General features: G+C 43.1%; 1 protein-coding gene and 1 long non-coding RNA gene across 8 annotated transcripts in view; one reads left to right on the top strand and one right to left on the bottom strand.

Moving 5' to 3' along the window:
- The window catches only part of TEAD1 (TEA domain transcription factor 1), a 189022-nt gene that overhangs the window by 99419 nt on the left and 62202 nt on the right, over window positions 1–27401 (top strand). The window lies entirely within an intron of this gene.
- Window positions 7557–27401, bottom strand: part of LOC130277350 (uncharacterized) — a 44643-nt gene continuing 24798 nt past the window's right edge. The window contains exons 2-3 of the long non-coding RNA XR_008845437.1: window positions 10606–10797; window positions 7557–7693 (exon numbers count right to left, since the gene is read on the bottom strand). This is a non-coding gene — a long non-coding RNA (uncharacterized LOC130277350). The remainder of the gene's footprint in view (window positions 7694–10605; window positions 10798–27401) is intronic.

Raw genomic sequence — 27401 nt, 5'->3', positions numbered from 1 at the left:
TCTCAGGCAGGGGGCAGTCTTCCTGATGTGACGTCTCCCCCCCAAATTCTCTATCCCCCTCATTTCTGCATTCTTCAAGCCTCAGTCCATATTAGGCACCATTTATCAAGAAAAACTTCTTGCTGACTTTAGTTACATTTATTAAAATTGCGTAAAATGGGTTATACCAAAATCCCGTGTGTTTGGGATTACATACTGGGACCCCCACTAATCCCAGGTCCCCCTTATAAATGGAGCGGTGGTGCGCATGCGCTTCCAGTCAACTTCAGGCTTCCTAATTAGAGATGAGCAAATTTACAGTAAATTCGATTCGTCACGAACTTCTCGGCTCGGCAGTTGATAAGTTATCCTGCGTAAATTAGTTCAGCGTTCAGGTGCTCCGGTGGGATGGAAAAGGTGGATACATTCCTAGAAGACTCTTTCCTAGGACTGTATCCACCTTTTCCAGCCCACCGGAGCACCTGAAGGCTGAACTAATTTATGCAGGATAAGTAATCAACTGCCGAGCCGAGAAGTTTGTGACGAATCAAATTTACTGTAAATTCGCTCGTCTCTATTCCCAATATTTGCAATGTTTCGAAGTCCCATTACAACGTTCTGAAGAGATGCACCACAAGATAGATTACGGTGCATTAATTTTCATGTAGAAAAAAATTTTTTTTTTCTTTTGTGATGCACTGAACGATCTTGTTTTATATTTGGTTCAGTGAATTACTGTACATATGAACCCTTTTTTTTTTTTAACATCTTAAATTATATTTGTGTAAGTATATTTATTTTTATGTATTTTTGTGTATAATTTATATATAAATATATATTCATAAAAATATATATGGTATATATTTCATAGACTTTAAAAAAAAAAAAATTAACATTTTTGCAAATTTTTTTTTCTTTTTTCCCTCTCAAAGACATTTTCTAATTAATACAGTCCCCCTTGGTGAGTTGCTCACAGCATTTTCCGTCACCTGTAACAAGCAAGAGAAGCTAGCAGTGTTCTGTAACCTTGCAGCGCCTCCACAGGAGAAGTGGAGTGTTACACAGTTCCCATTGAATTTAATAGGCTGCCCAAGTAACGCATGGACCTGCAGGGTCCTCCAAATGTTTTATTTTTTTTCCCCGTAGATTCTCTTAAAGGGACACTCTACTGCTAGACATCTTATCCCATGTCCAAAGGATAGAAGATAAGATGTCTGATCGCGAGGGTCCTGCTGCTGGGGCCCACCGCGATTTCCCGCAGCACCCGGGGGGTTCCTGCGGCAGTGGTCGTGACATCACGGCCACACCCCCTCCATTCATGTTTATGGGAGGGGGCGTGTCGGTCGACACGCCCCCTCCCATAAACATGAATGGAGGGGGTGTGGTGTAACATCACGAGGGAGCTTAGCCATAACATCACTGCCTCCTGCTCCGAGCGTTCTAAACAAAATGTTGAGAACGCTGGAGCATCGGAGTACCCCTTTAAAGCGACACATTGGTAGAAGCCTCAAATGAAGAATCCTGTAGTAATCCTTAATTTTATAATGTTCCTATGATGTGTGGGCTTGTTGGGTAGTTTCTCATCACAATAGTTCTTGTGTGAACCAATCCTAATACATTCTCTTCTAAAAGTGCCCAACCTTTGACTGTCCGGGCATGCTGGAAGTTGTAGTTTTTTTTTTAACAGCTCTAGGGCCGCACGTTCTAAGATATCTTTTTGGATAGATCCTCACTGAGATGCCGGTTTTCCAGGTTGTTAGTGCAGCGTCCAGCGGTGGTTGTCCTGGCACTGTCGTATGCCCGCAGCACTGATATGTGTACACATGTAGGGGGTGCACGCAGCTCCGAGGTGACCTATTCACTTCAATTTTAACTTCATTTTCGAGGACCGCACCAACCCCTCTGAGTTAGTGTCAAGGTTCATTGTGTGTTCTCAGGAATGTGAACGGCCTCAGGGGGCCGACCCACCCCTTATTGACATACACTATAAATATTACAGCTGTCAAAGATGATTTTTAAACATGGAAAGAACAGAGAATGTCTGTGGCCCCTGCCCAGTGTGTTTTGCCTTCTTAAAGGGGAAGTGCACTGCAAAATATTCAGTAGCCTCACTCTACAACAAAAAGTATTTGCAGTAATTAAAAAAAAAAATTATATATATATATATATATATATATATATTTATTATTATATATTTTTAATTTTTTTTTTTTTTATTGCAAAATGCAGTAATTCAGAATATTTGGTTGATTCCATTACTAAATCCTACACAGGATTGTGATATGAATTTTCACAACTAGAACAAACTGACCCCCCCCCCCCCCCCACACACACACCCACACACACTTCTCGGCTTTCTAGCTGTTATAAAACTACAACTCTCATCATCCTCTGACAACCAATGGCTGCATCCACTGCAGCAGGTTTCCCCATCTTGTGGCTTTTTTTTAGTTATTGTAAAGGCTACATCTTCCATCTTGCCCTGATAAATTCACGCTGCCCTTTCTACAACACTTTCTCTCCAACCTGTCGCCGCAGGTTCAGATGGCGGAATTTCTGCATATCTGTTGCAGAATCCGGTCTACATTGCGGCGGGATTCTGTGCTATCTAAACACAGAATTCTGCTGAAATTCAAGCCCTATTGATAGCAATGGGATTCCGCCACGGAATTCGGCTAAATATAAGACAAGTCTTCTGTTTTGATGACATGCAGAAAGTAGAATTTCCGCAGTGGAATGCCCGCCATGGAAATTCTGCTGTCTGAATAGTGAAATCCCATTCAAATCAATTTGCAGTAATTTAGAGAGGAATTTCCGTCTGATTTTCTTCTGTGGAATTCCGCACTGGAAACTTCTCCGTGTGAATATAACCACAATCTGTTACAAAACTACAACTCCCATCAAGCCCTGATGACTAAAAGGGGTACTCCGCTGCTCAGCGTTTGGCACAAACTGTTCCGAATGCTGGAGCCGGCGCCGGGAGCTTGTGACATCATAGCCCCACCCTCTCATGACATCACACCTCCCCCCCCTCAATGCAAGTCTATGGGAGGGGGCGTGACGGCTGTCACGCCCCCTCCCATAGACTTGCATTGAGGGGGCGGGGTGTGATGTCGGGGCTATGAAGTCACGAGCTCCCGGCTCCAGCGTTTGCATCCTTTTACAGCAGTGGTTCCCCCCCAAATGTGTTGCAAAACAACCTTTCTCTTTATTACTGGACTGGGGAATGTTGTCAGGACTTGAGAAGACCCAACCAGGGCTCCTCCAGTTGTGGCCAAACTACAACTCCCAGCATGCCCGGCTAGCCTTTGGCTGGTTGGTAAAAACTGTTCTAAGAGGTGTAGTACTAGTTTGGCAACAGCTGAAGAGCCAAAGGCTGGAGAACACTCCGGTAGAGGATGAGCCATAGGTTAGAGAACAGTGGCGGCTACATTGGGGGCCAAGTGATCCAAGACTTAGGCTGCGTTCACACGGCCGTCTAGACCCGTCCCATTCTTCTCTTGTCAAAAATAAAAACTGACGTTAAAGAAAAGCGGACAATAACTGATGCAAATGGATGTTGTCCGTTTGGATCCATTATTGTTCGGTTAATAAAAAAAACAAAAAATTTTATATATATATATATGTATGTATGTGTGTGTGTGTATGTATATATATAATTTTATTTTTATTTTTTTATTTTGAGCTTGTTTAGAATTGAAAACAGATTGAAAAGACGAATGCAAACAGATGACATTAAAGGCTCATCCGTTTTCCATAGACTTCAATGTTAAATCTACTGTATCTCTTTTTTTGACAGGAGAAAAAATACTGCATGTACAGTCATTTCTCCCGTAAAAAAATAAAATAAAATTAAAGCGCAGACGGGTGCAAACGGATTGTAAAAAAAATCCCATTGACATCAATAGGATTATTTTACAACTGTTTATAATCCGTTTACAGCCTGCAAGAACGGAACCTAAACAGGGGGAAAAAAAAACGGGGACAGACGGCCGTGTGAACGCAGCCTTAAATTCAGGTCACATGTGGAATGTTTAGCATTGCTCTCTGCCATGTGTCAAGACCTGTCAGGGTCATGGGGGAGCCCTCTACAGGCAACTGCAGGGTTAATGAGCTGTGACACCCAATTAGGTTGAAAAGTAGAGGGTTGTGGCAAATCTGTGCATTCATCCCAACCTGCAGAACCTGTTGTTTAAAATGTCCTTAGCTGCTTAGTGGCGTTAAAGGGTAATAGTGGGAGTGTTTTCTGCGACGTATTATTCACGTCTGAATATGTTACCAAAGAAAAAATCAGTGCGTGTATATGTAATATCCCTATGATCGCCATTACTTTCTCCTTTGCTTCCCAGTGTCCCTTATTTAACCCCTTAAGGACTCAGCATTTTTTAGCTTTTGCATTTTCGTTTTTTTCCTCCTGACCTTTTAAAAATCATAACCCTTTCAATTTTCCACCTAAAAATCCATATGATGCTTATTTTTTGCGCCACCAATTCTACTTTGCAGTGACATCAGTTATTTTACCCAAAAATCCATGGCGAAATGGAAAGAAAAATCATCGTGCGACAAAATTGAAGAAAAAAACGTAATTTTGTAAATTTTGGGGGCTTCCGTTTCTACACAGTACATTTTTCGGTAAAAAGGACACCTGATCTTTATTCTGTAGGTCCATATGGTTAAAATGATCCCCTACTTATATAGGTTTGATTTTGTCGCACTTCTGGAAAAAATCATAACTACATGCAGGAAAATGTATACGTTTAAAAATGTCATATTCTGACCCCTATAACTTTTTATTTTTCCGCGTACAGGGCGGTTTGACAGCAAATTTTTTGTGACATGTTTGGACTTATTGATCCCTTTTTTTTTAATGACCATGCGGTTTAATTAAAGATATATTTTTATAGTTCGGACATTTACGCACGTGGCAATACCACATGTTTGTTTACACTGTTTTTTTGTAAAAAAAAATTTTTTATGGGAAAAGGGGGGTGATTCCAACTTTTATTAGGGAAGGGGTTAAATCAAATATCCTTTATTAGCTGCGGGTCCCGGCCATTGATGGTTGCCGGGACCGACCCGATATGACGCGGGGTAAATAAACGTCCTGTGTCGTTAAAGGGGTACTCTGGTGGTAACCAAATTTTTTATTTTTATTTTTTTTAGTCAACTGGTGCTAGAAAGTAAAACAGATTTGTAAATGAATTCTATTATAAAATCTTAACCCTTCCAGTTATTCTCAGCTGCTGTATTCTCCACAGGAAGTTCTTTTCTTTTTGAATTTCTTTAGTCTGACCACAGTGCTCTCTGCTGACACCTCTGTCCATGTCAAGAACTGTCCAGTGTAGGAGCAAAACCCCATAGCAAACATATGCTGCTCTGGACAGTTCCTGACAAGGACAGAGGTGTCAGCAGAGAGCACTGTGGTCAGACTGGAAAGAAATTCAAAAAGCAAAGAACTTGTGGAGCATACAGCAGCTAAGTACTGGAAGGATTAAGATTTTTTAATAGAAGTAATTTACAAATCTGTTATAACTTTCTGGAGCCAGTTGATTAAAAAAATGTTTTCCACAGGAGTACCCCTTTAAAGCAGTACTCTGCCACGCCCCTCCGATAGACATTAATTGAGGGGGCTTGACATGATGTCACGATCACAGAAGCCCCAGGCTTCCTTGACCTTAAAGGAGTTCTCTAAGCGAAAACTTTTAACCCCCGCTGTGCCCGGGCTGTAAAACTATACATAAGAAACTTTCACTTACCTGCCTACGATCCCCCGTTGCTCCGATATCGCCGTCCCGTGCTCCGGTCCTGGTCTCTTTCACTTCCTGCGGGTCGGTGACTTCACTCTGCGCTCAGCCTATCAGCGGCCGCAGCAATGTCCCGTCGCGGCCGCTGATAGGCTGAGCGCAGAGTGAAGTCACCGACCCGCAGGAAGAGGAAGCTGACAAGGACCGGAGCACGGGCGGCGATATCGAAACAATGGGGGATCGTAGGCAGGTAAGTGAAAGTTTCTTATGTATAGTTTTACAGCCCGGGCACAGCGGGGGATAAAAGATTTCAGTTGGAGAACTCCTTTAACGCCGCAGCGCCGTCCCAGCGACTGGACCCCACGCAGTCAGACATGATATCCCCTATTCCCTAAAGGAGAACTCCTTTAAGGCCTGTTCACACAAGTAAAATCTGAGCTGGTTCCAATATGTTATCCATTCAGATTTCCTCATCAGAATGGTTATACACGAAAAGCAATCTCTCCGCCTTGTGTGTGTTTTATTTTTTATTTTTTAACATAGTAAAAAATTCCATGTCACTTGTTCTTCATGATTCCCCATAGAAGCTCTAATTTGAAATCAACAGGAGTTTAAAAAAATACTGCATAAAAAAACACAACAGAATCGTCAATTCAGTGCAAATTTCTGTTTGTGTGAACAATTCCTTAGTGTCCTGACGCCTCAGTGCATTCTGGGAGCAGGTGTGACTCAAGGACTCCACATTTCTGAGCAGTGCCCCTGTCTTGGTGCATTGTTCCCAAACATTTTGCTCTTCAGCATTTGCACGACTACATCTCCCAGCATGCCCTGACAACTGCACATTGCAAAATATCTTGTCTTCACAAGGCTGCATCCTCTAAAGAAGTCTTCCCTATCCTGTTTCTCCCCAGCTATTACACAACAACTCCCACCATACACTGACTGACTGATGCAGTCTGCGTCCGCTACAGCTGTGCTTCCCAACTGATGGCCCTCCAGCTGTTTCACAACTACAACTCCTAGCATGGCCTGACAGCTGCAGCATGCATCCTATACAGCTGTGCTTTCCAGCTGTTGCAAAACTACAACTCCTAGCATGTCCTTACAAGCATCCTCCGGACAATCACCCTTTATAGAAGTGCCCCCCAAACCGGTGGCTCTACAGCTGTAAACTACAACCCCCATCATGCACTGACAGCTGAAGGTGGCATCCTCTCCAAAACTACAACTTGCAGAATGTCCTGACTTGTATCCTTTATAGAACTGCTTCCCAACAGGTGGCTCTACAACTGTTGTAGAACTACAACTCCCATCATGCCCTGACTCCAAAAGGTTGCAACCTCTGCAACAGCGTTATACCATCCTGTGGCTCTCCGGCTGTTGTGACTGTGTCATGTTGTACTTTTGCAACAGTTGTATCTTAGGGAGGCACTATCCTAGTGACATAGCAAAAATAATAATACTATTAATAATGAAAAATATTAAAAATAATAAAAATAACAATAATATACAAAAAAATAATATAATAATAATAATAATAATAAAAAATAATAAAATTAATAAAAAAATGTAATAATTAAAAAGAATCCTTTATTTAATTTTTTTTAATTTTTTTTTTACAATGAAATTTTTTTTCATTGCCAGCACAACTGGCAAATACAAAGTATACATAAAGAAGGTTGCAGCAGCACTATTGGGCAAAAAATGGAGGTGCTTAGTGCACTTTTTGATCAAAACATGTCCCCCATCCACCACGCGTGGTGGATGGGGAACACGTTTTAATCAAAAAGCGCAGTAAGAGACTTTATTATTATTATTTTTACCAAGAGTTCTGCTGCAACCTTTTATTTGTATCCTAGTGACATAGATGCTTTAGGGTTTGTGACTTGTATAGTTTATTCTGTGCCGAGTGGTGAGAGTAATTCTAAATATTTCCGGGGGTCCCCGACGCACAATAGTACCATCAGTGTCTGTAATGGAAAAACAAACAAAAATAAATAAAAGCACAATGGTTGTTATTATAACAAATATAACAGCAGAGAGGTTACAAATTCTCAAAAGAAAATATTTTCAATTGACGGGAGGTTTTTCTTCAGGAAAAGAATACTAAACGCATCGAAATGAACCGCACTGACATGAAGTGTGTGACAAAGGAAGAAGCATTCCTCGGCTGAATTACATACTTCTGTCAGCGGAGTCCTCCGGAACGTATTGTTTTATGAATATCTGTACAACAGAGCAAATCGCTGGCATTACTCTCCCACATTTCACAGGATCTTCCTGGTCTCTTCATCAGAGATAGAACCTGCAAGATCATGTAGAAAACCGTGAGCGGCTTCTGGATCTAACAGATGAGCGGATGGAGGAGAGTTTGTGACAAGATCAGTACAGGATAAGTAATGTAATGTATGTACACAGTGATCTCACCAGCAGAATCGTGAGTACAGCTCTGGGGTATAATACAGGATATAACTCAGGATCAGTACAGGATAAGTAATGTAATGCATGTACACAGTGACCTCACCAGCAGAATAGTGAGTACAGCTCTGGAGTATAATACAGGATATAACTCAGGATCAGTACAGGATAAGTAATGTATGTACACAGTGACCTCACCAGCAGAATCGTGAGTACAGCTCTGGGGTATAATACAGGATATAACTCAGGATCAGTACAGGATAAGTAATGTAATGCATGTACACAGTGACCTCACCAGCAGAATAGTGAGTACAGCTCTGGAGTATAATACAGGATATAACTCAGGATCAGTACAGGATAAGTAATGTATGTACACAGTGACCTCGCCAGCAGAATAGTGAGCGCAGCTCTACACATTGAAAAACCAATCACCAACAATATCTGTCCTGGCCAGAAACATGGCACTTTAGTTTGGTCACGCGCCCTTTGTTTTTAATCACTTGTCTGACTTCTGGTCCCATTAATGTTGAACTTTTTGGATCTGTGGCTCTTATCACTTTATTGGGTTGTTCTATCCACAGCAGGACGCACTCGGTCCGTTCTCACGTCAATGCAATCATTTCAAGCTTTAGAACCAGTTAATATCATGTCTATAGTACGTCAAGTAAGGATTATTATCTGAAAACAGTAAAATAAAGTATTCCCTACTGTAGGTGTCCCGAAAACTATTTGCTTAATACCACATTGGTATGACCTTGGGGGTGCAAAACAAGGCATTACCGTTTGAGCCTTTAAGTACCCGCTAATATACAGCCATTTTAGTTATTGCTAAAATCTCTTAATGCAACATATTTGTTCTGAGACATTTCAATACGCTTTCACAGCATGAACCCGGGGCTCAGACTGTTAATGCAGTGTGTTCTGCTACGCGACTTAAATCACCTTTATATGAAAGCACAAAGTGCAGTGCTGGGCTATTGAATATAAAAAAGTATGTAACAACCAACATTTATTTGTCTTAAATAAAAAATATTTAAGCTACAATGACAAAAAGCATCTGAAGTGGATGCATTATCAGTAAATACAAACAAGTGGGTGAAAGTTTTAATCTTTAAACAAGTAATTTTGTTGCTGCGGTGTATGTTTCTGGCTTATATAACAGCAAGGTGACTCCAAAATGTCAGACCAAGAAATGTAACAGATCATTCACCATAAAGAGAGAGGTTCAAAGCCTGACACAGCTCTGCAGACTAGAAAAGCAAAGGACTAAAAAGAACCAATTCCCCAATATACTGTCATTACCAGTCACCATGTACATACATTACATTACTTATCCTGTACTGATCCTGAGTTATATCCTGTATAATACACCAGAGCTGTACTCACTATTCTGCTGGTGGGGTCACTGTGTACATACATTACATTACTTATCCTGTACTGATCCTGAGTTATATCCTGTATTATACTCCAGAGCTGCACTCACTATTCTGCTGGTGAGATCACTGTGTACATACATTACATTACTTATCCTGTACTGATCCTGAGTTATATCCTGTATTATACTCCAGAGCTGTACTCACTATTCTGCTGGTGAGGTCACTGTGTACATACATTACATTACTTATCCTGTACTGATCCTGAGTTATATCCTGTATTATACCCCAGAGCTGTACTCACTATTCTGCTGGTGGGGTCACTGTGTACATACATTATATTACTTATCCTGTACTGACCCGGAGTTATATCCTGTATTATACTCCAGAGCTGCACTCACTATTCTGCTGGTGAGATCACTGTGTACATACATTACCTTACTTATCCTGTACTGATCCTGAGTTATATCCTGTATTATACTCCAGAGCTGTACTCTCTATTCTGCTGGTGAGATCACTGTGTACATACATTACCATTACCTTACTTATCCTGTACTGATCCTGAGTTATATCCTGTATTATACTCCAGAGCTGTACTCTCTATTCTGCTGGTGAGATCACTGTGTACATACATTACCTTACTTATCCTGTACTGATCCTGAGTTATATCCTGTATTATACTCCAGAGCTGTACTCACTATTCTGCTGGTGAGATCACTGTGTACATACATTACCTTACTTATCCTGTACTGATCCTGAGTTATATCCTGTATTATACTCCAGAGCTGTACTCTCTATTCTGCTGGTGAGATCACTGTGTACATACATTACCTTACTTATCCTGTACTGATCCTGAGTTATATCCTGTATTTTACTCCAGAGCTGTACTCACTATTCTGCTGGTGAGGTCACTGTGTACATACATTATGTTACTTATCCTGTACTGATCCTGAGTTATATCCTGTATTATACTCCAGAGCTGCACTCACTATTCTGCTGGTGGTGTCACACTGTACACACATTACTGTTCCTTTACTGATACTTAATTATATCTTGTATTATACTATTCCGCTGCACTTGCTTTTCTTTACCTTCAGAGCAGAAATCTCCTAAATCCGCAGCTTGTTGATTATCTGTAGAAGACTTGTTGTGGTTATTTGCATTCTGAGTTCCGTCTTCACATCATGCACTGCACAGTATCCGTTATAACATAAACAATGTACGTGAAGTTGTTCGGGTTTGGTTTCCCTCCCAGTTGGCCCAGAATGCTAAAATGTGTGAAGCTGCAGAGTAAGATGGGAAAACAAAATTCAGCACCACCACCAAAAAGTGACACGAAACAAACATAATACTGATCAATGTCGTATGTCAGGATCTTCTCTGGCCTCTGTGTGTATATACATTATACATATTATTTATACATGTATATTATACACATTAGCCCCTCCTTATAAAGCTGTGTTGTTCTGTATGTACATTATACATATTATTTATACATGTATATTATACACACTATTAACCCCTCCTTATAAAGCTGTGTTCTGTGTGTGTACATTATACATATTATTTATAGATACATGTATATTATACACATTATTAGCCCCTCCTTATAAAGCTGTGTTCTGTGTGTATACGTTATACATATTATTTATAGATACATGTATATGATACACACTATTAGCCCCTCCTTATAAAGCTGTGTTCTGTGTGTATACGTTATACATATTATTTATAGATACATGTATATGATACACACTATTAACCCCTCCTTATAAAGCTGTGTTCTGTGTGTATACATTATACATATTATTTATACATGTATATTATACACACCATTAGCCCCTCCTTATAAAGCTGTGTTCTGTGTGTGTACATTATACATATTATTTATAGATACATGTATATTATACACATTATTAGCCCCTCCTTATAAAGCTGTGTTCTGTGTGTATACGTTATACATATTATTTATAGATACATGTATATGATACACACTATTAGCCCCTCCTTATAAAGCTGTGTTCTGTGTGTATACATTATACATATTATTTATACATGTATATTATACACACTATTAGCCCCTCCTTATAAAGCTCAGTGTTGTTCTGTAAGTTCATGGTGTTGTCCTCCATATTGGACTATGAATGGGATGAGAGCATAAAGCTTAAGCCCTGTCACCTCCTCATCCTCATTCATTTAGTAATTTCCTAATATTGGCTTTCACTCTTCCTTTTATTATGAACATATCTATATAATGTGACCTCTGTCACCTGTCTTTAGCGCTCGATATGTGACCGGGGGAGGGGGCGGTCGTATATTATCCTTGTAGCTGTGATAAGCCATTACCCTAACTGTGATTAAACCTAGTAATTCCCTCCGCAATTACAATGTCATTACGGCTCATTGCCTGGACGCATCTTCATCCAGATAAATGAAATAAATGATATTAGCGATCGCTTTCCAGGTGCTACAATTACGCCGCCTGATATATATACTTATACATTGTTTACTGCGCCTTTTGTCAATGACATTCGCCCCTTCACTTCTGGTCAATGAGGAAACTAATGTGTCCAGTCAATTATTGTCCTGACACCGGGGAAACAATTAACGCCATTCATTATAACGACCATCATCCTCGTCTATTAACTCCCGACGTGCTGGGTCTTCGTCTTATTAGCCCGGTATCTTGATGAAGAGCAGTTTCCAATGATTCGGAATTGACTGACAACTGGCAGCATAATTTCAGTAGATAAGAAGACAAAGTGAGGGAGTTATTATTGAGGCCCTGAGGAATTACAGCCAACCAATTGTAATGTGCTAAGACTCGACTAGCAGGGCTCCGCCGGGCGGATCAGTGCAGAGGGTTAAATCAATATTTTCAATTTCTTACAATCAATCTGGTGTTTGAGCAAGATAGAAACTTGTTAGCAATTGGCAGAATGTGTAAATGAAAAGTCAAACTTATTATTATTTGTTAAAAAAGAATCGGCACGTAACACTATGCTCCGGGCTCGCTGGTAATTCTTTCGTGATCATCTGCTGCTGGAAGCGCGGGGAGAATCTGGCAATCTGCAGCCAAAGGCGCAGATCTTTACAAACGACTGAAGCATCAATAACCCCGGTCCTGAGATGTGACTGCCGCGCCGCTGTCTGTCATTAGTGCGGGAGCTGGGTGGGGAGAATTAAAATCGTTTGTCACAGGAGACGTTACCAGCCGCATGCCGAAGATGGCAAACGAAAAATGTTGCCAAAAACAAAAAAAAAATCTAAATAAAATCCTCCTTGGACATTTAGGCTGTAGATGATGCTATTATGTATTCCGCCATTTTATTAATTAAATAATTTATTTTTTAATTTACTAATCCTCTTATATTGAAAAGCGAAGGCGCTACAGCAGTTCGAAACTGATGGCGATTTTCTGCTTTAAAAGAACAGAAGAATAGGCGACGATAAGGCCATATTTACTAATAGACAAACAAAACAGATCTGCCGTTATTTTTCTTTTAAATAAAAATGCTGCAAATATTTTACTATTTCGGAATAGTAACTTAGTATTAGTTTTTCATATAATAAAAGTATTTAGTATTAACCAATTTTGCTGTACAAGTTAGGGGGAGTATCGCCCTCTTTAGTTGTGCACCCATCCCTGTTCACAGGAGGTTTTTTAAATTGATATTGGATCCTGCATGTCACCCAGTCCAAAGCTATGCGCCCAGCAGAGGTGAGTGGAATAAGTGTTGGGGTCCCATTCGAAGTGAAGCCGCCGCCTCACATGACGTAACAGAGTAAGAATTGGAGTGTAATAACAAAATTAGTGTATGTGTATGTGTGTGTGTGTGTGTGTGTGTGTGTATATATATATATATATATATATATATATATATCTCAAATGTATCAACCCCTGGAGGTCTGGATATGGAGTCACACTCAAAATTACAGTGCAAAAAACCCCACTACAGGCCGTAATGTCCTTAAAACCAGTCCCAATGAGGCTCAGTAGTGTGTGTGGCCTCCACGTGCCCGTATGACCTCCCTACAACGCCTGGGCATGCTCCTGATGAGGTGGAGGATGGTCTCCTGAGGGATGTCCTCCCAGACCTGGACTAAAGCATCCGCCAACTCCTAGACAGTCTGTGGTGGATGGAGCGAGACGTCCCAGATGTGCTCAATCGGATTCAGGGGAACAGGCGGCCAGTCCATAGCATCAATGCCTTCCTCTTGTAGGAACTGCTGACACACTCCAGCCACATGAGGTCTAGCATTGTCTTGTATTAGGAGGAACCCATGGCCAACCGCACCAGCATATTGTCTCACAAGGGGTCTGAGGATCTCATCTCGGTACCTAATGGCAGTCAGGTTACCTCTGGCAAGCACATGGAGGGCTGTGCGGCCCCCCAAAGAAATGCCACCCCACACCATTACTGCCCCACTACCAAACCGATCATGCCAGACGATATTGCAGGCAGCAGAACTTTCTCCACGGCGTCTCCAGACTCTGTCACGTCTCAAGTGCTCAGTGTGAACCTGCTTTCATCTGTGAAGAGCACAGGGCGCCAGTGGTGAATTTGCCAATCTTGGTGTTCTCTGGCAAATGCCTAACGTCATGCACGGTGTTGGGCTGTAAGCACAACCCCCACCTGTGGATGTTGGGCCCTCATGCCACCCTCATGGAGTCTGTTTCTGACCATTTGAGTGGACACATGCACATTTGTGGCCTGCTGGAGGTCATTTTGCAGGGCTCTGGCAGTGCTCCTCCTGCTCCTCCTTACACAAAGGTGGAGGGAGCGGTCCTGCTGCTGGGTTGTTGCCCTCCTACGGCCTCCTCCACGTCTCCTGATGTACTGGCCTGTCTCCTGGTAGCGCCTCCATGCTCTGGACACTACGCTGACAGACACAGCAAACCTTCTTGTCACAGCTCGCATTGATGTGCCATCCTGGATGAGCTGCACTACCTGAGCCACTTGTGTGGATTGTAGACTCCGTCTCATGCTACCACTAGAGTGAAAGCACTGCCAGCATTCAAAAGTGACCAAAACATCAGCCAGGGAACATGAGAAGTGGTCTGTGGTCCCCAGCTGCAGAACCACTCCTTTCTTGGGGGGGTGTCTTTCTAATTGCCTATAATTTCCACGTGTTGTCTGTTCCATGTGAAATTGATTGTCAATCAGTGTTCTTCCTGAGTGGACAGTGGGATTTCACACAAGTGTCAGTGACTTGGAGTTACATTGTGTTGTTTAAGTGTTCCCTTTATTTATTTGAGCTGTGTATTGTCTCTACCTGGTTTTGTATGAGGCATCTTTGGCAAAACAAGTACCACAGGAGGAGAAACCCTAAATGTAATAATTTCCTGGGTTGTGCGATAGTCACTACGGATCCTCATTGTCCTTATGTTCCTGATAGAACACTGTCCGGACAGCCAAAAGCTTTGTACAGGAGCCCCATAGCTTCACCCCAGGACCTTATTGGGCTTCTGGCCAGGCCTAGAACTAAGTCAAACTGCAGATTTTAAAGCAGTGCTTCCCAACCAGCAGGTCTACAGCTGTTGCAAAACTACAACTCCCAGCATGCCCGGACAGCCAACGGCTGTCCGTCCGGGCATGCTGGGAGTTGTAGTTTTGCAACACCAGGAGGTCCACAGTTTGGAGACCACTGATCTAGAGTGCAGCTTGTTCGGGACCAAAAAAAGTTATTGGAGATTTCCAGGATAAAAATAATAAAGGTGCATTTAACAATAAATTTAATCATATATATATATATATATATATATATATATATATATATATATATATATATATCTCCTTACATCTGATCGCCAATATCTGTTGCACTGCACCAAATCCACTGTATACACATAGTTTAGTGATAGTGTTACAGCTGCCAGCAGGCCCCAGTAAAGGCAACTTACTGCATACAATGTATCAATCACTTATATAGATGCATATACATAATATTGGAGTTACCAAATATAAAAATGTATCTACTGGACAGGTGGTAAGTATCTCATCTGAGGTGGTAAGTATCTCATCTGAGGGGCTTCGGTCGGATGTCGTTGGGCACTTCTCCTCAGGGTCTCTTCTCGGTCTATACGACTGGTGAAGATTTCAGAATACACCACTAGATTGTGAATCGAAAGGTTGCTGAGTTTGCACGCTGCTGTTTCATTCACTCCGGGCCATAAGAAACCCTTGTGCTAGTGAACTATGGGGGGTCCTAGTTATCGGGCCACAAGAAACCCTTGTGCTAGTGATCTATGGGGGTGTCCTAGTTTTTGGGCCACAAGAAACCATTGTGCTAGTGAACTATGGGGGGGGTCCTAGTTATCGGGCCACAAGAAACCATTGTGCTAGTGAACTATGGGGGGGGGGGGTCCTAGTTATCGGGCCACAAGAAACCCTTGTGCTACTGAACTATGGGGGGTCCTAGTTATGGGGAAACAAGAAACCCTTGTGCTAGTGAACTATGGGGGGGTCCTAGTTATTGGGCCACAAGAAACCCTTGTGCTACTGAACTATGGGGGGTCCTAGTTATCGGGCTGCAAGAAACCATTGTGCTACTGAACTATGGGGGGTCCTAGTTATCGGGCTGCAAGAAACCATTGTGCTACTGAACTATGGGGGGGTCCTAGTTATCGGGCTGCAAGAAACCATTGTGCTAGTGAACTATGGTGGGTCCTAGATATCGGGCCGCAAGAAACCCTTGTGCTACTGAACTATTAGGGGGTCCTAGTTATTGGGCCACAAGAAACCATTGTGCTAGTGAACTATGGGGGGGGGGTCCTAGTTATTGAGCCACAAGAAACCATTGTGCTAATGAACTATGGGGGGTCCTAGTTATCGGACCACAAGAAACCATTGTGCTAATGAACTATGGGGGGTCCTAGTTGTCAGACCCCACCACCATAATGGGGGGGGGGTCCTAGTTGTTAGGCAACAAGAAACCCTTTTGCTAGTGAACTATGGGGGGGTCCTAGTTATCGAGCAACAAGAAACCCCTGTGCTAGTGAACTATGGGGGTCCTAGTTGTCAGACCCCAGCACCAACCCCAATCAGACACTTATTCCTTGTTATACAGATAGCTGATACTCTTCCTATTGCATTACAATATTGTTGACCTCTCTCCTGTCTGAATTGGCTGATAACAGGCAGCAATAGATTGCATCCACCAGTCCTATGGTCACCTCTCCCCAGTCGAAAACAATAGGCTGCATTAGGGCAAATATAGCTTTTTATATTGTATTTTATAACTTTTTTTTTTTTTTATGATTATTCTTTAGAGATGAGGTCTGTGAATTTTTTTTCTTCTGGACTTAAACATTCTCTGCTGTTTTATAAAAGTTTATAGTAAATATATATGTAGTAGTAAAAAAAAATTATAAATGATTGTCCCCATGTATCAGGAAACCTTGAGACCTGAAAATATATGATCAAAGGCTGCAAATATACACTTTTTACTACCTGGATCTGGTCTGCAAGGGTTACCCTGATGTGTTGTGACAAGTGGGCGCTCGTAAAATAAACTGCTATATACTGTGGAATGGGAAGGGGCTGTACTGGTGTCTGCAATGCCATCTGGATGCAAGACTGTAATGGGAGTCACTATAAAGCCGTATATTCCCAACCAGTGTGCCTCCAGCTGTTGCAAAACTACAACTCCCAGCATGCCCAGGCAGCCTCTGACATGGGATTTGGCGCAAATCATGTGATTTGGTGCATGCACTCAGATTGTTTCCTAGTCCCAATGTCCCCTGGTTTGGCCAGCGTGCTTGTTACTGTAGTACACCCCCTTAATTCCGCACTTGCAAAGTGACTGCGCATGCGCCGCAACCAAGCTACACCCAGCAGTGTCAAGCGAAGGGGCTTCACAACTAATCTGCTTTTTCTCAACCATTGTGCCCTCCAGCTGTTGCAAAACTACAACTCCCAGCATGCCTGGACAGCCTTTGGCTGTCCAGGCATGCTGGGATTTGTAGTTTTGCAACAGCTGGAGGCACTCTGGTTGGGAAACGCTGATCTATGTGTACGATGACCTCTCGGCTCTGTTGACTCTGGATGTCAGAGGAGAGAAGGGTCGGGCAAGTGTCCCCCTGCAGAATACATGTGCAAGTGTATGCACGAATGGGGAGTGCATGCTGGGAGTTTTAGTTTGCAACAGCTGGAGGCACTCTGGTTGGGAAACGCTGATCTATGTGTGCGATGATCTCTCAACTCTCTGACTCTGGATGTCAGAGGAGAGAAGGGTCGGACAAGTGTCCCCCTGCAGAATACATATGCCTGTATATACAGGAATTCGAAGTGCATGCTGGTTGTTGTAGTTTTGCTACAGCTGGAGCCGCACTAGTTGTCTAACACTGAACTAAAAGATGATGAAAATCGCTAACAAAGGTTTTTATTATTGATTGTGAAAGCGAATTCTGACTTTGGCTCAAAAGCAGGCATAGTGTTTTTGTGTATGTGTATATATATATATATATATATATATATATATATATATATATATATAATTTTTTTTTTATTCAAAATACTGCTTTGTGTGAAACATATCTTCTTATTGTGTTTTTTTAATCTTTATTCATACAGTTAAATGAAAGCTTTGTATTGCCACATACAAGAAAAAATTGTAACAAAATAGCCAGGTGTGTTTTCTCGTATCTGTGGCAGAAAAAAACACTTGTTTCCTTGGTTCTCATTGTTAGGGTATTATTATTTATTTATTTATTTTCTGAGAATAATTCGCCATACAGCGTTTTTTTTTTTTAAATCGTTTGTAAAGAGATAAACCCGAGACTGACAAAGACAAAATGTGAAATACGGCTCCAAAAGGTGTCGCTCATAATTCAGCTTGCGTGTCCTTGCTTTCAAATGAAAGAAATGAAGGAAATAAAACCGCTACTGTGTTACCACAATGAACCTGGAAAGAGACCCACAAATCCCCTCAAACAAACATTTTGCTTTCAAGGTTCAGAAATATTGAACACGACAACAATGTGCAACAAAGATTTTTCTCCCTGAATGCAAGTTGCTTTTCTTTTTATGCGCATCTGAAAAACAAATCCTTACATGTAGGTAGAATTCGAACCACTGACCTTCACACGTGTGGATCATAGAGGACTTATGTGACAAGTGTTTTAGGAAAGAGTATATGTAATCCTCTGCAGAATTTCAGAAATTAGCATAAGAATTAAATTTATAAATAAATTACATTACTTTTACTGATCATGAGTTATATCCGTTATTCTATTCCAGAGCTGTACTCACTATTCTGCTGGTGAGGTCACTGTGTACATACATTACATTACTTATCCTGTAGTGATCCTGAGTTATATCCTGTATTATACTCCAGAGCTGTACTCACTATTCTGCTGGTGAGGTCACTGTGTACATACATTACATTACTTATCCTGTACTGATCCTGAGTTATATCCTGTATTATATTCCAGAGCTGTACTCACTATTCTGCTGGTGAGGTCACTGTGTACATACATTACATTACTTATCCTGTAGTGATCCTGAGTTATGTCCTGTATTATACCCCAGAGCTGTACTCACTATTCTGCTGGTGAGATCACTGTGTACATACATTACATTACTTATCCTGTACTGATCCTGAGTTATATCCTGTATTATACCCCAGAGCTGTACTCCCTATTCTGCTGGTGAGGTCACTGTGTACATACATTACATTACTTATCCTGTACTAATCCTGAGTTATATCCTGTATTATACCCCAGAGCTGTACTCACTATTCTGCTGGTGAGATCACTGTGTACATACATTACATTACTTATCCTGTACTGATCCTGAGTTATATCCTGTATTATATTCCAGAGCTGTACTCACTATTCTGCTGGTGAGGTCACTGTGTACATACATTACATTACTTATCCTGTAGTGATCCTGAGTTATGTCCTGTATTATACCCCAGAGCTGTACTCACTATTCTGCTGGTGAGATCACTGTGTACATACATTACATTACTTATCCTGTACTGATCCTGAGTTATATCCTGTATTATACTCCAGAGCTGTACTCACTATTCCGCTGGTCGGGTCACTGTGTACATACATGGGTAGCTGTTGTAATCCTGAACCATTAGATTAGTGTTTCCCAACCAGTGTGCCTCCAGCTGTTGCAAAACTACAACTCCCAGCATGCCCGGACAGCCTTTGGCTGTCCGGGCATGCTGGGAGTTGTAGTTTTACAACAGCCGGAGGCACACTGGTTGGGAAACCCTGCGTTAGATCAATAGCAGTAGAAGCATGAGGCCTTTCTTATACTAGAAAATGAAGAATAACGTTTATATTTTGCATCTGTCCATATGAAGCTGCTGCTTCTCCTCCTCTGCTCTGACTCTGGGAACTTTCTGACCAGGATCACGAGTGCGCTGGCGCGTTTTGAGGATTCCTTCGTAGAACTAAAAATGGAAAGGAAGCAGAATGAGCATTGCTGAAATGTTCTCCCCTTTACCTATAGGCTATGAGCCTGTGCCGACTTGCAGCTGTGTTTTGACATTGTTGTAATTGCGCCTCTGCGGTCACACAACCAGAAAACATGGGAAGGAATCCAGCGCCAAATATTTGTTAGGAATGAAAAAAAAAAAATGGATACTTTGTACAAATAGATTCCTCTTCCTCTTTTCTCTTTCTAGATCTTCTGTATTGAATTGTCCTAGCCTCCTTAATAGAGATGTATTACTTAACACAAATAGCTAATCAGCCAATCACATGGAAGCAACTTAATGCATTTAGGCATGTGGATGTGGTCAAGACGATTTGCTGACGGTCAAACAGAGCATCAGAATGGGGATAAAAGTTTTAGGGACTGAGTTTAACATAAACTGCTGATCTACTAGGACTTTCATGCACGACCATCTCTTGGGTTTACAGAGAGCAGTCCGAAAAAGAGAGGATATTTAGTGTGAAGGAAAATGTCTTGAGGTCAGAGGAGAATGGGCAGACTAGTGTAAAATGACAGAAAAAGGCAACAGAAAGTCAAAAAATACTGCAGAACACCACCTCTGAGTGCACAACATGTCCAACCTTGAAGCAGATGGGCTACAACAGCAGAAGACGACATCAGGTGCCCCGTCTGTCAGCTAAGAACAGGAAACGGAGGCCAATTCACACAGGTCATCAAAATGGACAATGGAAGATGGAAGAACATGGTCTGGTCTGATGGGTCTCTATGTAAAATGTTGACCACACAGCTGGAATAAACAATTGCAAGCATGGATCCCATGATGGGGGGGGGGGGGACATTTTCTGGGCACACATTGGGCCCCTTAGCACCGATTGAGCCTGGTATAAACACCCCTATGTCCATCTGGTTATGACCACAGTGTCCCCTGTATCTTCTGATAATACTTCCAGCAGGATAATGCCCCATGTCACATGACATCATCTCATACAGGACAATGAGGTCACATGACATCATCTCATACAGGACAATGAGGTCACATGACATCATCTCATACAAGACAGTGAGGTCATATGACATCATCTCATACAGGACAATGAGGTCACATGACCTCATTTTCCTGTATGAGATGTCATGTGACCTCATTGTCCTGTATGAGATGATGTCACATGACTCCAATGGCCTCCACAGTCCCCAGATCTTGTCCAATAGATCACCGCTGGAATGTGGTGGAACCGGAGTTTCTTATCATGGATCCGACAAATCTGCAGCAACTGTGTGATGTCATCATGTGAATATGGAGAACTGTGTGATGTCATCATGTGAATATGGAGAACTGTGTGATGTCATCATGTCCATATGGAGGAACTGTGTGATATCATCATGTCTATATGGAGGAACTGTGTGATGTCATCATGTCCATATGGAGAACTGTGTGATGTCATCATGTCTATATGGAGAACTGTGTGATGTCATCATGTCTATATGGAGAACTGTGTGATGTCATCATGTCTATATGGAGGAACTGTGTGATGTCATCATGTCTATATGGAGGAACTGTGTGATGTCGTCATGTCCATATGGAGGAACTGTGTGAGGTCATCATGTCTATATGGAGAACTGTGTGATGTCAGCATGTCTATATGGAGGAACTGTGTGATGTCATCATGTCTATATGGAGGAACTGTGTGATGTCATCATGTCTATATGGAGGAACTGTGTGATATCATCATGTCTATATGGAGGAACTGTGTGAGGTCATCATGTCCATATGGAGGAACTGTGTGATGTCATCATGTCTATATGGAGGAACTGTGTGATATCATCATGTCTATATGGAGGAACTGTGTGATGTCATCATGTCTATATGGAGGAACTGTGTGATGTCATCATGTCTATATGGAGGAACTGTGTGATGTCATCATGTCCATATGGAAGAACTGTGTGAGGTCATCATGTCTATATGGAAGAACTGTGTGAGGTCATCATGTCCATATGGAAGAACTGTGTGAGGTCATCATGTCTATATGGAGGAACTGTGTGAGGTCATCATGTCCATATGGAAGAACTGTGTGATGTCATCATGTCCATATGGAAGAACTGTGTGAGGTCATCATGTCTATATGGAGGAACTGTGTGATGTCATCATGTCTATATGGAGGAACTGTGTGAGGTCATCATGTCTATATGGAGGAACTGTGTGATGTCATCATGTCTATATGGAGGAACTGTGTGATGTCATCATGTCTATATGGAGGAACTGTGTGATGCCGTCATGTCTATATGGAGGAACTGTGTGAGGTCATCATGTCTATATGGAAGAACTGTGTGAGGTCATCATGTCTATATGGAGGAACTGTGTGAGGTCATCATGTCTATATGGAGGAACTGTGTGAGGTCATCATGTCTATATGGAAGAACTGTGTGAGGTCATCATGTCCATATGGAGGAACTGTGTGATGTCATCATGTCTATATGGAGGAACTGTGTGATGTCGTCATGTCCATATGGAGCAGAATCTGAGGAATGTTTTCAGCACTTTATAGGAAGTACTTTGTAGGAAGTATAAAGGGGGTCTTATCCGGGACTAGGAAGGTTTACCTGATAATAAAATGGCCAGTGAGTGTATATGTCAGGGTTTCCCAACCAGGGTGCCTCCAACTGGGAGTTGTAGTTTTGCAACAAGTGAAGGCACACTGGTTGGGAAATACACAGGTCTAGTCCTTTTTATAGTCGTTTAGTATTGTGTAGTATGAGCAGGACACTGCTAGATGACATTGTGCTGTGAGCAGGGTCACGCCTTCTCTCTGCAGGTATTGGATTCCTATTGACCCAAATTTTCTAAGCTGCCGTGCACAACCATCTTTAACCCAGTCCCCCCCTCCCCTCGAGCCTTGTAGCTGCTTAAATTGGATTTGTCGGTGAATAAAGTGTCAGCTGCCGCAGGACGCGTCCACAATGGCCGATCCGCTCACCCCTTTGTAGGCAAAGGTTTCAATAACAATTGATGGTTTTTTTAAGAAGTTTCAGAGATCATTGTGATTCGGAGGGAAGCGTTGTGCGGAGTCCGGGGTACAGCGTGCACAGCTGGTTAGCAGCAGGCGTTCACCACAAGGGGAGGTCACACCTAGTTCATCCTGCTGTTTCGCTGCTGATTGACAGCCATGAAACATCGAATATAATTGGACAAAGCACTTTAGCTGTACAAAAAGCTAATTTGCAATTTACATATTTTTTTATTTTTTCTGAAACAAAAAATGCCGACACGGAGCCCAGGATGATTAAGTTTATATCAATACATTGCTTTATCCTGGGGTGTAACAGGTGGACATGACAGCAGATATAATAAGGATGTGCGCGTGCATACTTATGGATGCTTTGTATATTTGTATGCACATTCATAGAATTGTCAAGGCCCACACTTTGATTTATAGTCTTACTATATGTGGACAACTTGACCTCTATATGTGATCACACCCTAAGACCACTATTACACCGGCTTAATGTGGACATGTGAGTCTCACCCTGAGCTTAAAGGGGTACTCTGCCCCTAGACATCTTATCCCCCATCCAAAGGATAGGGGATAAGATATAGTAACATAGTTCAAAAGGTTGAAAAAAGACCAGAGTCCACCAAGTTAAACCTATAACCCTAATGAGTCCCTACTGAGTTGATCCAGAGGAAGGCAAAAAACCCTCATACAAGAGGTAAACATTTCTTCCCGACTCCGAATATGGCATCAGAATTGATAATTGGATCAACATTCTGTCCCTAGATGTCTAAATGGGGGGGGGGGGTCCCGCCGCTGGTGCCCCCTGCGATCGCCCTGCTGCAGCGCCAGAGGCTCGTAACGTCTTGGCCACGCCCCCTCAATGTAAGTCTATTGGAAGGGGCGTGACTGTGACATCACGAGCCTCTGCCCTGCATCTCCAGTCATCTGTCACGGAGCGAGGTTCGCTCCATGAACAGGATGTCTGGGGTGCCACAGCCGAGATCGCGAGGGTCCCACCTTTTGGATAGGAGATAAGATGTCTAGGGGCAGAGTACCCCTTTAATGGTATTCTATATAAGTACAAAGCTTTCTGTGGGGGATCTCTAGACCTGCGGTTCGGCCGGATCTTTCATACAATAATACGGACAAAACAGACTAGTTCACTAGGGGCCTGTTTGGACCCGGTGGCACCAGTACCCACTGGTTCTGTTAGTCTATGCAGGACCGATGCACAGCAGGTTGACCCCATTGTCTGCCAATTCTGTGTTAATCTAAGCAGCTCTTGTGCACAGCAGGTTGACACGAGTGTCTGTTGGTCCTGTGTTGGTCCTGTGTTGGTCTTTGCAGGTCCGGTGGATAGCTGGTTGACCTTAATGCGCATTGGTTCTGAGTTGGTCTGTGTAAGACCGATGCACAGCAGGTTGACCCCGGTGTTCCCCCGATTCTATGTTTGTCTATGAAGGTCCGGTGTGTAGCATGTTGACCCTTGTTCCCCCCCTGGTTCTGTGTTAGCCTATGCAGGTACGGAGCAAAGCAGGTTCACACTGGTGCCCATCCTTTTTTTTTTTTTGCTTTTGTTTTTTTAACATTTACAAAATAATGTAATAATTAATCCCCCCCCCCCCCTCGGAATAGTCCCAAGTCACCACACTTCCTTTCCAGGTATAGAGCAAGCCATGAAAAATAAAAGGCTGCTTACAAAACCTCTAGAAACAATGTATCAAAAAAATATGGCCAATGTAGTCACCACACGTACAGCATTAACATTCAACACAGAGGACAGTAGATACACAGGAACACATCGGTACCGACAGGTCTTCTATGAACCACTGGAGCCTAACCTATTAGCAAGCACCCAGGGACCCTAAACCGTATGGAACTTTCTCATGGCTTGTGCTTTTCATAGATACCCCTCTCCAGGCAAATAATAAATGTAACCCTTGCATATAGGTCAGCAACTGTAGGGGGACTAGCCCATATCCAATACTGAGCCATAAGATTCCTCGTATGATAAAATATATGGAGGATACTCAGTATGATCCCTGAGGGCTCAGTCCCGTACCCAATGAGACCCAGCAGACAGGGCTTAGGCTCTAGCGGCATCACTATCCCATACAGCCCTCCAGTTCTGTGTTGGTCTATGCAGGTCCAGTTCACAGCAGGTTGATCCTGTTGGTTCTTTTTTGTTCTATGCAGGTCAAGTGCACCGCAGGTTGACCCTAGTTGCCAGTTGGTCTGTGGAGGTCCAGGGCATAGCAGGTTGACTCTAGTGCCCCCCTAGTCTATGCAGGTATGATGCAAAATAGGTTGACCCGGTGCCCCCTGGTCCTGTTGGTCTTTGCAGGTCCGGTGCACAGCAGGTTGACCCTTGTTTCCCCCAGTTCTGTATTAGTCTATGCAGGTCCGGTGCACAGCAGGTTGACCTTTGTTTCTCCCAGTTCTGTATTAGTCTATGCAGGTCCGGTGCACAGCAGGTTGACCCTTGTTTCCCCCTGTTCTGTAGTAGCCTATGCAGGTCCGGTGCACAGCAGGTTGACCCTTTGTTTCCCCGGTTCTGTATTCGTCTATGCAGGTCCAGTGCACAGCAGCTTGAACGTTGTTTCCCCCGGTTCTGTATTAGTCTATGCAGGTCCGGTGCACAGCAGGTTGACCCTTGTTTCCCCCGGTTCTGTAGTAGTCTATGCAGGTACGGTGCACAGCAGGTTGACCCTTGTTTCCCCCGGTTCTGTAGTAGCCTATGCAGGTCCGGTGCACAGCAGGTTGACCCTTGTTTCCCCCGGTTCTGTAGTAGTTTATGCAGGTCCGGTGCACAGCAGGTTGACCCTTGTTTCCCCCGGTTCTGTAGTAGTTTATGCAGGTCCGGTGCACAGCAGGTTGACCCTTGTTTCCCCCGGTTCTGTAGTAGCTTATGCAGGTCCGGTGCACAGCAGGTTGACCCTTGTTTCCCCCGGTTCTGTAGTAGTTTATGCAGGTCCGGTGCACAGCAGGTTGAACGTTGTTTCCCCCGGTTCTGTATTAGTCTATGCAGGTCCGGTGCACAGCAGGTTGACCCTTGTTTCCCCCGGTTCTGTAGTAGTCTATGCAGGTCCGGTGCACAGCAGGTTGACCCTTGTTTCCCCCGGTTCTGTAGTAGCCTATGCAGGTCCGGTGCACAGCAGGTTGACCCTTGTTTCCCCCGGTTCTGTAGTAGCCTATGCAGGTCCGGTGCACAGCAGGTTGCGGGCTCCTTAGGGCAGCAGGTTTATTGCAGTGGTTCCTGTTCCTCTGCGGCTGCAGGTTTAGGAGGGGATTATTTTATTTGTTGCTGGTGCTAATCTCTATTTTGGTGGGATGGTTGTTTCACTACTTTAGGCGGCTGCTTCCCTTTCAGATGTTGAGTTCAGAATACGACACAGGAAAAAGGGCCTGGAGAGGCTAAGTCCTGCTGAGCATTTTTTTTTCCAAGCCTATGAAAAGAATGAATAATTCAGCAGTAAGCATGCCTACAGCCGCCCATTTGAGAGCTTTGATCTGCGAATCAGGCGGCCGCATGAATGCCCTTATTGTCATGTTATGTGTACACAGTGTGTGAATTATTGAAAATAGTGAGGCCTGAGCCTCATCTGGTAGAGATTACATTGCAGGCATGCTGGGTGAGGGCCGTAATTGAAAGTCCCCAGATGCTGTTTATTGGCCCCCGTCACGTGACCTCCTGTGGTAAAGCCCCCGCTGCAGCGTTACTCGTCCCCGCCAGAATGCACCGCTGTGTCTGCTCTCCACCAAAAGCACCTGCCAGTAATATTTCCATTATTTGGGAATAGAATCTTTTCTTACTGTGCACCCGACTTATTGCCGGCGACTACTTAACTCCTTGTTGACTTGCAAAACTCTCCTCCGACCCACCCCATCCTTTATTTTTTTTTGTTTGTTGCCTCAAAGGCTTTCATGACTAAGCGGATTTTATAGGAAAGGATGAAAGGGGGGGGGGGGGGGGGGAGGTTGGGGTTGTGCTTGGGAAGTGTGCCCACTAGGCCTTTATGACGGCTGAGGTGGGAGATTCAAGTCGGAGTTGTCTAAGGCAGTGTGTTTTAAACAGTGGGACTCCAGCTGTTGCAAAACTACAACTCCCAGCAAGGCTTTGTACAGGAGCCCCATAGCTTCACCCTAGTACCTTATTGGGCTTCCAGCCAGGCCTAAGACAAAGTCAAACTGCATAGTCTAAAGCATTCTTTCCCAATCAGTGTGCCACCAGCTGTTGCAGAACTACAACTCCCAGCATGCCCAGACAGCCAAAGGCTTTGTACAGGAGCCCCATAGCTTCACCCTAGGACCTTAGTTTCCAGCCTGGACTAGGACAAAGTCAAACTGCATAGTCTAAAGCAGTCTTTCCCAACCAGTGTGCCTCCAGCTGTTGCAGAACTACAACTCCCGGCATGCCCGGACAGCCGTTGGCTGTCCGGGCATGCTGGGAGTTGAAGTTTTGCAACAGCTGGAGTCACACTG

This window comes from Hyla sarda, chromosome 6, assembly GCF_029499605.1.
Source record: "Hyla sarda isolate aHylSar1 chromosome 6, aHylSar1.hap1, whole genome shotgun sequence".
NCBI lineage: Eukaryota > Metazoa > Chordata > Amphibia > Anura > Hylidae > Hyla > Hyla sarda.
This window is presented reverse-complemented; position numbering and strand designations above follow the sequence as displayed.